The 13861-nt window shown below is 34.4% G+C and overlaps 1 long non-coding RNA gene across 1 annotated transcript; it reads left to right on the top strand.

The window, feature by feature from the left end:
- Window positions 1-5180: 5180 nt before the first annotated feature.
- LOC145286430 (uncharacterized) lies at window positions 5181-13444 on the top strand. The gene is made up of 2 exons (XR_013869160.1): window positions 5181-7244; window positions 13273-13444. It is a non-coding gene; the product is annotated as an uncharacterized LOC145286430 (long non-coding RNA).
- The last annotated feature ends 417 nt before the right edge of the window (window positions 13445-13861 follow it).

Below are 13861 nucleotides of genomic sequence, written 5' to 3'. Positions count from 1 at the left end.
TCTTCTTCTTCTTCATTGTTTTTTCTTCTTCTTATCCTTTTACATCTTTTTTCTTTCTTTTCTTCTTTCTTTCTTTCTTTTTCTTTTCTCTTTTTCTTATTCTTTCGTTTTTTCTTCTTTTTTTCTTCTTCTTCTAATTATTTTCTTCTTTCCTTCTGTCTCTTCTTTTTTTTTCTTCATTCTTTTTCTTTAGTTTTCTGTTTTTACTTCTTTTCTTCTTCTTTCTTTATTTGTTTTACTTTTTCTTTTTATCTTCTTCTTTCCTTCTTTTTTCATTTTTCTTCTTCTTTTCTTTTTCATCTTCTTTTTCTCTTTTTCTTTCTTCTTTTTATTCTTCTTCTTTCTTTCTTTTATTTCTTCTTTTCTTCTTTTTCTCTTTGTTCTCTTTTTATTCTATTATCTTCTTCTTCTTCTTCTTCTTCTTCTTCTTCTTCTTCTTCTTCTTCTTCTTCTTATTGTTGTTGTTGTTGTTTTATTTAAGATGCTTCATGTGTCTCAGACTCCAGGGTGAGCAACACCAAACAGTATCTCTCATACGGTCCGATTCAAACGATTAACAGAAACTTAGGTCCTGTACATTTGTACAAAAATTATGATTTATGTGATTTTCATCAGTAAAAAATAATACGTAACAAATATTAGCTGTTAACAGTATCGCTTCTTACACACTCGAGCCAGTCATAAAGTAAGACTTATTTTCTCTCACAGAGAAATATCCCTACTAGGTGATTTGGTTACACACTGAAAAATCAGGGTCCGTTGATTTCATCTGTCTCGAGTAGAACTATTTCTGTCCCTTTGAGAACCACCGTCGGTCAGTAGAGAGAATCCTGAAATCAAAGAAGAAAGACATCCCCATTTCTTTCTCATGTTCAGTGGGTGCTCAAGCATCAACTATCTTCATCTGAAAATTCCTGCTAATAGACTTTCGGAAACCCAGACAACTTTCTAACTCATCATTTTTTCACTTGGATACTGTGCCATTTTGTTTTCACCAATACCGTTGAAATTTTTAATAAATAAATAATTTTTGTGCTTGGAATGTCCTAATGCATTACGAAATTAATGGAGCAGCTGATTTGCTGAGTGTGTAAGCTATTCATAATCCCACCATTACCAATACTTAGTAGATTTATAACATTGTCAACATCTTTGTAAACAAAGCACGATTCTCTAGAAATACTGTTTTTCTCAATCTTGCTTCCACAAAAAGCTTCACAAAAGTTTCCTAAGAAAAAATAAGAAACGTAATTAATTTTTTACTTTTTCTTTAATTTCATCAAAATAATATGATTTAAAATGCAAAATATTTTTTTGTGATTTTGTTTCATTTTACTTTAGTCAAAGTTTTCAAAATTCAAAGGATCCTCCCTATCTTTTTTTTTTTTTATTTTTATATGAGATACTAAAATGTTGACTTAGTAAAAAAGATAAAGACATTAATTTTCCCCTCCTCAACTGACCATTAAATATCTTATAGCATATCTTTCTTGTGGCCTCTTAATCTTACTGGATTCCAGGATAAGAATATATGGAATATCCAGCTTCGTGCTGTCACTTTAGGCAGCATCACTTGAAGAAGATGCACCATTCCTCATAAAAGCTAGTGTGGCTTAGCCATACCGAGGAGATTTTATTTGGGCCGCCAATACTATGTGATTCTGAATATTTGGTCAAGGTTTACTTGTTTGGAAAAGTATACTTATGCCAGGTTGACCTGACAAACTCCTGTATAGACAGACATTAGACACTCAAAGGCAGTATCTAGTAGGCACTCACGTTCTCTCCAGTAGGTATTCAAGTTTCCTCCTCCTCATCATATCTAACCTAATACAAAATAAAAAAACATGACAATCATCGGGAATATATGTATGTACGACGCCAATGCAAAATCGCCTTCACTAGTCAATGTTCACTCAACGGATTGAACATGATTGATTCATGTATAAATTGACCCATCGAGTCAAATGAAGTGACATTTGCTAAGGATAGGATGAAACACGCAGCATCCCAGATAAATTCACACCATGCATGACAATCTGAAGCAGCCAAGATAGAGATAGGCAGCCAACAACGAATAACATGGACCTGTGGACTGGGGGTAAGTTTATCGTTGGCTTTGATGGTGTATCAACTACGGCTATGACAAAAGAATATCCTTTTCACTGTTTTGACTCTCGAGTATATATCCTTTTCACAGTTAAACACACTTAATCAACCGAGAACCACATCACTATATATAAAAGCATATAAGATATCAAGGGATACACATTCGAGAGTCAAAACAATGAAAATAATATGCTGTTGTCGTAGCCCTAATAATGACGTCTTCAGCTGACCTCCTGTGCATCTTTGCCAATCTTGGAGTGGTTTTAGTGCTATGGCTTCATAGATGAACTCTCCTGGGTTGCAACGTGTGGTGTGGCCAAACCAACAAAGTCTCCTCCAGTCAAATTTTCTTCTTCCATTTATTTGTTCACATGACATTTTGCTTTAACATATGGTCTTTTCAACATTGTTAATAAAGGAAAAATAATAAACTTATGCAACAATTATTTGATATATTTGTTTTCACATTATTCCTACTATTATATTAAACCTACTTTGTGTGCACGCGTGTATGTGTGTGTGTATGTGAGTTACACATATGTGTGTGTGTGTGTGTGTGTGTGTGTGTGTGTATATATATACTATCATATGTGTATGCATGTGTGTGTGTGTGTAGAGAGAGAGAGAGAGAGAGAGAGAGAGAGAGAGAGAGAGAGAGAGAGAGAGAGAGAGAGAGAGAGAGAATTTCCTCCTCATAGGTTCCAAACCGACTGAGCCTATCTTTTGAAAATTTCACACAAAGCTAATTTATATGTCTGGCAGTGTTCTTAGATATGTTTTGTACATAAATTCATCCACTAAGTATTGAAAATCGAAAAAAACCAATCTGAAAAATAGCTTTTCTCTCTTATAGATAAAAAAAGAAGAATTTTTACAGGTGAATATTTTATGTTACACCGGCCAAGGAAAATAATAAAACCTTGCCAAATCATTTCTTCTTAAAAAAATAACAAAAACACAAAAAAAAACAAATTTATTGTCATCTGTATATATAGCTCAGTGGTAGAGCATTCCACTACAAATCAAATGATCACTTGATAAAGCCTGGGTGTACCTCACCATTTTATTTTATTTTTTCTTCTTAATAAGTTCAATTTATGATAAAAGAAGAGGTACCATTTAAAATCGCTGCAAATCATTTCTTTGTTTGTTTATTTTAAAACTAAACATTAATCAGAAGTGAGTTTTCCAGGGTATCCATCGTCACCCCCAAATATCAGCTGACGTGATATTGTAAACAAACACAGAGGGAATTTGATGAGCGACATTATCATTATTATTTATTTTATTTGATATTGTCTTAGTCCACCGAGAAAATTATTCCTCGTAATCTATAATAATCAATAGAGGATTGATTCTATAATAATAGATATGCAATCTGCATGAATTAAAATATGTTTAAGCGTATTGATAGATGCGTGCTATTCACTTCTCATGTTTTTTCTTATGTTTGAATTTAGGATGTTTTATGTGAATAAAAACTAATAAAGCATCATCATCATCATCATCATCATCATCATCATCATCATGGGCTCCTTGCCCGGACCAATGTGACTCTTCCTCTCCAGAGTTTCCTGTCTTCCATCAGCTGCCTCAGATCTTCAGCTTCACAGTTGGCATCGTGTGCTATCTGCTGGATATACATGGATCTAGGTCGTCCTTTGCTTGCGTGTCCGTGTCATGGAGTCCATAGCAATACATCACTCACCAACTCATGCTTGCTCCTCAGACAATGACCGGCAAATCGTAGGCGTCTTTCTCTGATGGTATTAGATATGGCAGGTAGATTGCCATAAAGTTGCTGCTTCGTGGGATGATTTTGCCAAGATATATTTGATATTGTTCTTAGCCTACGGGTGTATGTGCCATCTAGTTTTCTTTCCAACGAACAGAATGAATTTTATTTAGCACGAGCAGATCTACCCGGCGTTGGCTGATATTAAACGTAATGTTTGATTACTAAAAAAAAAATGAAACATGTACATGCAAGTATTATGAGAAAGACTATTTTTAAGATCGAATTTTTTGGATTTTCAATAATTAGTGGATGAATTTCTGTGCAAAGCATATCTAAGAACACTGCCAGACATATAAATTAGATTTGTGTGAAATTTGCAAAAGATAGGCTCAGCCGTTTTGGAACCTATGAGGAAGGAGCTCACACACACACACACACACACACACACACACACACACACACACACACACACACACACACACACACACACACACACACACACAAAGTGACTTTTATATAATAGTGAAAATAGAAATATCAAATAAGTCATTTTCAAGTAATGCATCAATAACAATTCTTGAATTTCCTCCATTAAAGAAATTACTACTTTTTCTTTCGTTTAAGAACAAAAAAGTGAAACCAAACTTTAGTCTATAAAACTCAATTACTTTTTAATCAAAATTAACAGAGACAATTCTAACAATAGTTGAGCCATTTTGTCATTAACCTTCGTAAAAGTCGGTTAATTTCTGGCTAAATTTGAAATATATAGGCCAAAGTTCTGGAGTATGGTATTTTTTAAATTTGTTTTTTTTTAAGTAAAGAAAAGGCCAGGAATTATTTTCTAATCAACAGCAACAGTTTTTTTTTGTTTTACTCTTTTTCACCCCAAGTGAAGCATATTGTCACTTGAAAAATTGACAGAGTAGTTTGATAGAGAGCATTCCTCACTCAAACAGATAGGCAGACAGAAAAACAGACAAGGTTACTTTTTTTATATGTATACTAGCAGACCGCCCGGCGTTGCCTAGTCGTAAAATACACTTAAATCTGATATTTTCATGTGTGCAGATTTCATATTTATTTTTATAGAGCCAATACTTATTATATTGTACCCATTATATAGTAGTGCTTTTAAAAGTTAAAAAAATATGACTTTGGTGCGTTAGCTAGAATAGAAACCAAAATATTTAGTGCTTCAGCCTTGATCACAACCATTTGATCTATCATCAGACGGATAAGAGAACATTTAAATTTAACCGACTTTAACATATGAATGTATATTTGCGCATGTAAAGTAGTTTTCTTTTTTGTTGACGTCTTTTGCCTTAAGTCGACTTAGGCTTGTCAAGTTCCAATTTATTTTTTCAATTTTGATCTCTTAGCAGCTATTTTTTTTACCGGCTAAAGACCAAATCGAATTTGTTTGATAGGTTCAAATCCCTTATATATCAAGTTTCAAGTCTGTAAACCAAACATTGACAGACGAGTTTGGTAGAGACCATTCTTCAGACAGATAGAAAAACAGACAAGGTCACACACACACACACACACACACACACACACACACACACACACACACACACACACACACACACACACACATATATAATAGAATGTAATAGACAGGGACTAAATGAACAAAGTCTCAGTAAAGTATATTTAAAGGTGCTTTGCTCTGAGTATTGCAGTTATGATAAGCTCAATTGGTGTAATTACCTTTTTTTTTCTTTTCTTTTTACACAGTGATCACCACTTATCAAGGCCCGGAAGCCACTCAGGGATAAGGGTTATTGCAAGTACATTACGTTAGTGTGGAGATTTGATGAAGTGTTTACTTAAGGGGGCGGTTCATTAGGAATTTGTTAACGTTGGACTTGAAGACATCCAAGTTGTAGTCCGGTGGGAAGCAGGCAGACGAAACAGAGCTATATGAATAGAAAGTGTGCAAAATTATCAAATTTTCATAGGAGGAAACATAACAAAGCCATGTTTATGTGTACGATCGTTTCGGAAACGATATCCTTTTATTCATTCGATATTTACAAATAAAATTATCGAGAAATGAGTAAAATATTTCTGGATATCGTCTTCTCATCAGCATAAATATAATTTATCATAATTCCATAAAATCTAAAGCGGTATACATTGAATAAACAGCAACATAGAATCTCTACACACAAACACTCTTTCAATAATAGACCATTAAAAAACCAAATAACCCTAGCAAAATACATATGGTACCTAAACCTATTTCTATCTATATAAAAGCAAAGTACGTCCAAGGATGGAATACTGCTGCCATATCTGGGCAGGAGCTTCTAAAAACAGCCTATCCTGCCTTGACAGAGTACAAAATAGACTTCGTGGCTTAGTGGGGGGTGCCCTTTTCTCTACCCTGCAACCTCTCTCCCACAGAAGAGACGTTGCGAGCCTATCCTTGTTTTATCGTTATTTCCATGGCAGGTGCTCGTCTGAACTCCAATCTCTGGTCCTCCCTCGCCAATCTTTCACGAAAAACACCCGTCTAGCCGAATCCACTGTGAAAAATTTCCCCCACTCTTTATCTGTGCCTAAATCATAACGTGGATTCCATGAACAAAGCTTCTTCTTAGAACTGCACGCCTGTGGAACTCTGTTCCGTCTGCCTGCTTCCCACCTGACTACAACTTGGATGTCTTCAAGTCCAACGTTAACAAATTCCTAACGAACCGCCCCCTTAAGTAAACACTTCATCAAATCTCCACACTAACGTACTGTACTTGCAATAACCCTTATCCTTGAGTGGCTTCCGGGCCTTGATAAGTGGTGATCACCGTGTAAAAAAAAAAAAAAAAGACATGAAATTCCCTTTAATATAAAATAAGAAACACTAAGATCTATGAGAACAAGTAAACCTCGTAATAAATTTTGTACTCTCTGTAGATGTGGATCTCTGGACATATTAAAATTCAATGACACCCAATCGCAATCAACTAGTTTAAACCTAAAAAATAAATATTACCCAGATGCATACATGGAAGATGGTCAAAATTTAATCTTTTTGAACAACCCTATTAAAATAATAAACAGTTAAAATGAATGGTGCCCACCCCACAAAAACAGATCAGTAACTAAAACTAATAGTAATAGAGAATAATCATAAATTCAACTAGAAATCACAAGATTCGATCCTTAAACAATCGACTAACAAATATCTCTTTTTCCTTATAATTTAAAATGACTTAGAATTAAAATAAACCGACATTTAAAGGCAATTACTCCCTCTTTACTTGCATAGCAACTAGATTTTTTAAATGGTTACAACGATCTTTTTTAGATTTTAAAAGTATCCTTATCAAAGGTTTGCGCACCGAAAGGGTTAAAAAAAACAATATGGAAACACTCGCTTACAAAGGTACTTATAAATTTTTTGTAAATATGATTCCTTATTTTTGTTTAAATATTATATCATATCGAAAAAATATTCTTAAAAAAAAAAACAGCTTTTCATACTATTGTTAATTTTTATCTTATAAAAATCAAATCCAAGTATAAAATAAAAAATCTGATTAATATTTTTCCTACTATTTTTCCATTCAACCAATTAAAATACACAATTGTTTAATTGTATCGCGTAGACATATAACTAATATTAATCAAATAAATAAAAGAATTAAATTCCACTTAAATTTTTTTTTTAGTACTTGTACGGTTTAACCAAGACGTTAAAAAAAATGAAAATATCGAAAAAGATTATATTGTACGTATCCGTTTTATGCTGAATATCTCTGAAAAAATTTTTTCACTTAATTTGATCGGTTATTTTTTTTATTTATTTATTTAGCGGAAAAACACGTTTTTATGAGTTTTTATGAGAGCGCGTTGAAGTCATTATGGAAGCCATTATGGAATTTTTTGAACACGCCACGGAGAGATAACTCAATTAAAACGCCGACACTCCCTCCCCATCTTTAATACTAGCTTTTTTCCCTAAAAGTCGAACCTTTTGCTCGGTATCATAACAAATTGTTTTTTCGCTGTAAAAAAAAAAAAAAAAAAAAACTTGAAATTAAGCGAATTTTTTTTTTTTTTTTTTTTTTTTCGGAGAACTTCATTCCATAACGGTTACGTACAATATAACTTTTTTTTTTTTTTTTTTTTTTTTTCGATATTTTCATTTTTTAATGTCTCGATTAAACTGTACAAGTACCTAATTTTTTTATTCTCGGTTCAACTATATTTACTTCAATAAACTAGTTAAAATTTGGTGTCTTCTCTCTCCCCCCCCCCTGTATTTATGCTGATGAGAAGGCGATATTCAAAAATATTTTACTTATTTCTCGATGGTTTTACTTATAAATATCGAATGAATAAAAGGATATCGTTTCTGAAATGATTTTATGTTTCCTCCTATGAAAACTTGACTGATGATTTCACACTTTCTCTCGGTGTGTGTGTATGTGTGTGTGTGTGTGTGTATTGAAATACTTTTTCTGTGTGTGTGTGTATATATATTGAAATAATTTTAAATCTTATGAGGTTAGTTTGTATATAAATTATTACATGATATCATGAATTTTGAAAAATATACCTATGAGCTCTATTTAATAATAAATTTTGAGCTGTCATTTGCCTGTTTTTTTTTCTTATGCAAATTGGTAATGTAGATTATTTGGACTACTGTTCTCTTTTTCAGTATTAATCGGTCAAGGTTTTGGTTGATGTAACCTCTGACCTTCTTCAGATGTAACTTGCCAAACTTTGGAATCTTTCTGTCGAACTTCGTCCAATTTCAAATGAAACCATTTATTTAATCCATGGGGGTAGCATGCTCTCTTTCCCTCAGCCACAACTAGGCAGACGTCCTATGTAATTAGCAATTGTATTTTGAGTGGACCTTTCAACTGAATTTTTCCAAGTACTTCATCCAAGATAAGAACAATATTCTGAATAATTCAAATAATACAAATTATCTTTTGTAATCAAACTTTGATTATTTCGATTTTTTTCTTTCTGTTTTTTTATTTTACATTTTTCGATACCCCCAAAGAAGACACAACGCGACTGAGACGTAAGTGAAGAGATGTGCAGCGAGACGCTTGTGCACATTACATTGAAAATTTTGACTGTTGGTATAGTTAGGGAAACAGGAAACCGGGAGAGAATTCCAAAGGCTAGCATGTCAACGAAAGAAGGTATTGGAGTGAAAAGCTTTTAGCATCTGGAGACCTTTACAATGAAAGGTGGGATCTTGTTGATTGGTGGGTTGATTAGAGGTGAAACTCGTGTGGTATATTTCAGCACACCTTCCCATTAAAGTATTTATTAAACAAGCACAAGGATGCAAATTATGGCGATGGAGCAGAGGCAGGAACTTAGTATTGGAGCAATTACATCAGAGATTTTTTATTCAGGAATTATTTTGATTTATATAAATTTGATTCATATTAATGCAATCTTTGCTAGCAGGCCACCCGGCGTTGCCTGGTCCTAAAATATGCATAAATATTACATTTTTATTAATGCAAAATCCTTATTCATAATAAGCAGAAAAATACTGAAGATATTAAACAGCGTTTAATTTCTTAAAAAAAAAAAATGAAGTAAAAAAAAAAAAAACGTAAAAATAAAACTGAGACATGTGCATGCGAGTATTATGTTTTTCTAAACAGTTCACTTCTTGTAAGTAAACAAAAATACACAAGCTGAGATTGAAACAAAAACCTAAAGACAGTGAGTCAAGTACGATAACCGTTAGGCCAGCTTGACACGTCTTTAAAAAGTGTTTTCAAGCCTACCTATTCTGCATATAACAATAATAATAATAATAATATAATAATGTGAAACAGTTGACAAACCGATAAAAATCCAACAACTGCCACATATAAATTTTTCAATTTTGACTCCTTAGCCGGATGAAAACTAATTAAAAAGTTTGCACGTGTCTGAATACCTTATTTACCAAATTTTAAGTCTATAGATCAAACACTCATTGAGTATATAGGTTTAGAAGTGTCCTCACACAAACACATACATTCTCGCTTTTATATATCTATATATCTATAAAAAGTGAAAATGTCTCTGTGTGTGTGTGTACATTCCCCTACTAAATTACTCTGTCAATTTTCAGTCTAGAGACTCGAGATTTGACAAGGTGTATTAAGATTTAGGAAAATATTTTTAATCGATTTTCAGCTAGAAATTTGGCTGTCAAGGGGTTAAAGTTCAATGATTTGAATTTTGAGAACCCTACCAAACTCCTCTGCCAATTTTGGGTCGAAACACTTGAAATTTTAAATATAGGTTACTTGGACATGGGTCAAACATTTTAATTTGATTTGAGCCCAAAAAGATAAATGTTAAGGGTTCAAAATTGGGGTCAAATTTAAAATTTTTTTTACCTCTGCGGTCTCTACCAAATTACTCAGCCAATTTTGGGTCTAAACATTTAAAATTTATATATAACGGGTATTCAGACATGCGGCAAGCATTTTAATCAGTTTTGGGGCGAAAATTTGGCTGCTAAAAGGTCAAAGTTGAAAGAGTTGATCTTTGCAGATTTTACCAATTTTCTCTGCCAGTTTTGGATCTAAAGACTTGAAATTTTAGATGTAGATAACTTGGGCATGGTTAAAACGTTTTATTTTGATTTGAGACCAAAATAATAAATGTTAAGGGGTCAAAATCGGGTCAAAGTTAAAAAAAAAATTAACCTCTGCAGTCTATACGAAATTACTCAGACAATTTTTGGTCTAAACATTTGAAATCTTAGATAAAGTGTATTTACACATGTAGGGCAAGTTATGAACAGTACATAGGGCCCGAGCAAAGCCGAGCTGAACTGCTACTATGTAAATAATAAAAAAAATATGGACTATTCAGTTTATTTCGGCATATGATCTTCACACAACTAAGTTGTTCAAGATCTGCACGGCTGATATGTTTATAGTTTTTTTTTTTTTTGTTTTTTTACAGTGATCACCACTTATCAAGGCCTGGAAGCCACTCAGGGATAAGGGTTATTGCAAGTACATTACGTTAGTGTGGAGATTTGATGAAGTGTTTACTTAAGGGGGCGGTTCATTAGGAATTTGTTAACGTTGGATTTGAAGACATCCAAGTTGTAGTCCGGTGGAAAGCAGGCAGACGGAACAGAGTTCCACAGGCGTGCAGTTCTAAGAAAGAAGCGTTCTTCATGGAATCCGCGTTTTGATTTAGGCACAGATATAGATGGGGGAAATTTTTCACAGTGGATTCGGCTAGACGGGTGTTTTTTCGTGAAAGACTGGCGAGAGGGGACCAGAGATTGGAGTTCAGACGAGCACCTGCCATGGAAATAACGATAAAACAAGGATAGGCTCGCAACGTCTCTTCTGTGGGAGAGAGGTTGCAGGGTAGAGAAAAGGGCATCCCCCACTAAACCACAAAGTCTATTTTGTACTCTGCCAAGGCAGGATAAGCAGTTTTTAGCAGCTCCTGCCCAGATATGGCAACAGTATTCCATCCTTGGACGTACTTGGCTTTTATATAGATAGAGAATTGCATCAGTAGTGAGATATCTTCTGGAGCGGTAGAAGGATCCCACTATCTTTCCAGCGACCTTGGCAACAGACTTAATGTATGTGTTCCATTTCAGATCAGGAGTAAAGGTCAAACCCAGAAGCTTGTCAAAACACGGGGCCTCACCCAGACGAGAGCCATCCATCACAATTGATGCCAGATGGGGATCAGAGCGTTGATGATGTAAGGATAGGAGCTTAGTTTTAGATGCATTAAAGGTAACCAGCCACATCTTCCCCCACTGAACCACGCGCTCGAGATCAGAGGAGAGAGAATCAGAGAGAACTTTGTCATTTACAGCCTTTGATGTGTTGCCGTAGATGGTCGTGTCATCAGCATAGATGTCAACGAATGATTTACAGTGGTGAAAGTTTTGTGTAGATCCATTCACACTCTTGGAACAATTGCTAATCACAGTGAGTACAAGTGGTTGCCACAAGACAGAGCAGACAGTAGGCCTCAGGTTTGTTTTACACAAAAGTTTTCCTTCTCTTAGATACAAGTCTTAACAAAGATTATGAATGCATCCGCACCAGTATTTGTTTTTTAGACGTGCCTCTAGATGTTAATCTCGAAATGGTGCAATTCATAACGTTCTAAAAAACCTCACGTTTCATAGAAATCAAAAATGTCATGAAACATGATTCCAGGTAAAGACGGAATGCCACCCCAAAGTTTTAACTATGGTGACACAAAACTCGGAAGTTTTTGGAATTGTTTTTAATCATTTGGAGACATCAAAACATATCACAAGATGTCAAAGATGCTTTCATAAAAAATCTTTTTGAAAACAAAGGCAGTAAGAATGTTTTGCTTTTTCTTTTTAATGAAAATCGCTCCAGACAAGGTATGAAGCCACTTCATGTAAGGAGTTAAATCATACTACTTCAAGATCAAAAACTTGCCAACAATAAGTGTGAGATAGACTAGATTCTGACCTAGAAAACTGCAATTCTTCCCTTTTTGTCAGAAACATAGCTCCTGGAATGTGAGGACTAAAGGAGAAAATAAGGGAATTGTAAGTTATGTGTCAAAAGTTAACCCAAGATCCACTTTCTAATCTCTTTACTTATGAAAGAAACACGCATCAAAAATGTCTTCATAAAAATTTTTTTTCAAAAACAAGGGCAGTAAGAAGTATTATTTTTAATGGAAATCACTCCAGACAAGGCACGAAACCACTTGATCTAAAGAGCTAACAAAAAAAATACTACTTCAGGTAAAAAATAAGCCAACAATAAATTCTATGGTTCTCCCCTCGCCAAACTTTCACAAGAAACACCCGTCTAGCAGAAAACACTATCACTAATTTCCCCCACTCTTTATCTGTCCCTAAACCTAAACATAGATTCCATGAACAAAGCTTCTTTCTTAGAACTGCACGCCTGTGGAATTGTCTTCCGTTTTCCTGCTTTCCAGCTGACTACAATATGGTTGTCTTCAAGTCTAACGTAAACAAGTTTTTGATGAGCCGTTCCATATAAGTTAACAAATTTACCGAATCTCCATTACTAACGGTTAACTATATTGTCCAATTTCTATTGTACACTCTTTAACCTTTATCCTCGAGTGGCCTCTTTGCCTTTATAAGTGGTGATGCCTATGTAAAAAAAAATAAAAAAATTTTAAATGTTAGCTAGATAGACTTTGACTCAGAAATCAGCAATTCTTCCTCCTTTGTCAGAAACCTTGCCCATAGAATGTGAGGACTAAAGGACAAAATAAAGGAAGATCTACGAGGCTGCCGAAAGTAACCCCCAGCAATGATTCCAGGAGTAAATTTTAGCACCAATTATTCTTAATAGAATCATTCAGATTAAATTTTTATGAAGGTTTTGAACAAGATGGGGAGTGATTGACATGATTTTTTTCCTTTTTTCCAGTTTGTGAAAAAGCAAGAGAAATAAAGAACTGTACGTGGCATTTGTTGATTTGACAAAATACTGTCAATATAAGACTTATGCGTTCCATTGTCAACTCAGTTTTCCTGTATGCTTGTGAAATATGAACCCTTCAGCATAATTAAAGAAGAGGATGCAGGCCTCATAAATGAGATGCTTCAGAAGACTGCTTGGTATCTCTTACCAACTAACCAATGAAGAAATCCAAAACAGAATAAGGCAAGCCATTGGTCCTTATGAAGACCTCACCACAAACTAAAATGGTTCGGCTACATAACAAGAGAGGCTTGCCAAGACAGTGCTCCAGGGAACAGTCAGAGGAGGAAGAAAGAGAGGAAAACAGAAGAAGAGATGGAAAGACAATATCACAGAATGAACAGGATTGAAACTGAGTGAGGAGCTCAAACGTGCAGAGGACAAAGAAGGATGAAGAGTTTTTTAGTGCCTCAGCATCAGCCGCCACGGTGAAGGTGAAGACTGTCAATAGAAAGGTACTTTGGAAAGTGTTCAAGAAACTAAGTATTCCAAACAATATGCTTGGTGTAATTGTATCGTTTCACAAAGGTATGAA

This window comes from Euprymna scolopes, chromosome 10 (assembly GCF_053919585.1).
Source record: "Euprymna scolopes isolate OS-2025 chromosome 10, ASM5391958v1, whole genome shotgun sequence".
Classification (NCBI taxonomy): domain Eukaryota; kingdom Metazoa; phylum Mollusca; class Cephalopoda; order Sepiida; family Sepiolidae; genus Euprymna; species Euprymna scolopes.
Note: the sequence above shows the minus strand (reverse complement) of the source record. Positions and strands in the feature narration are given on the sequence as shown.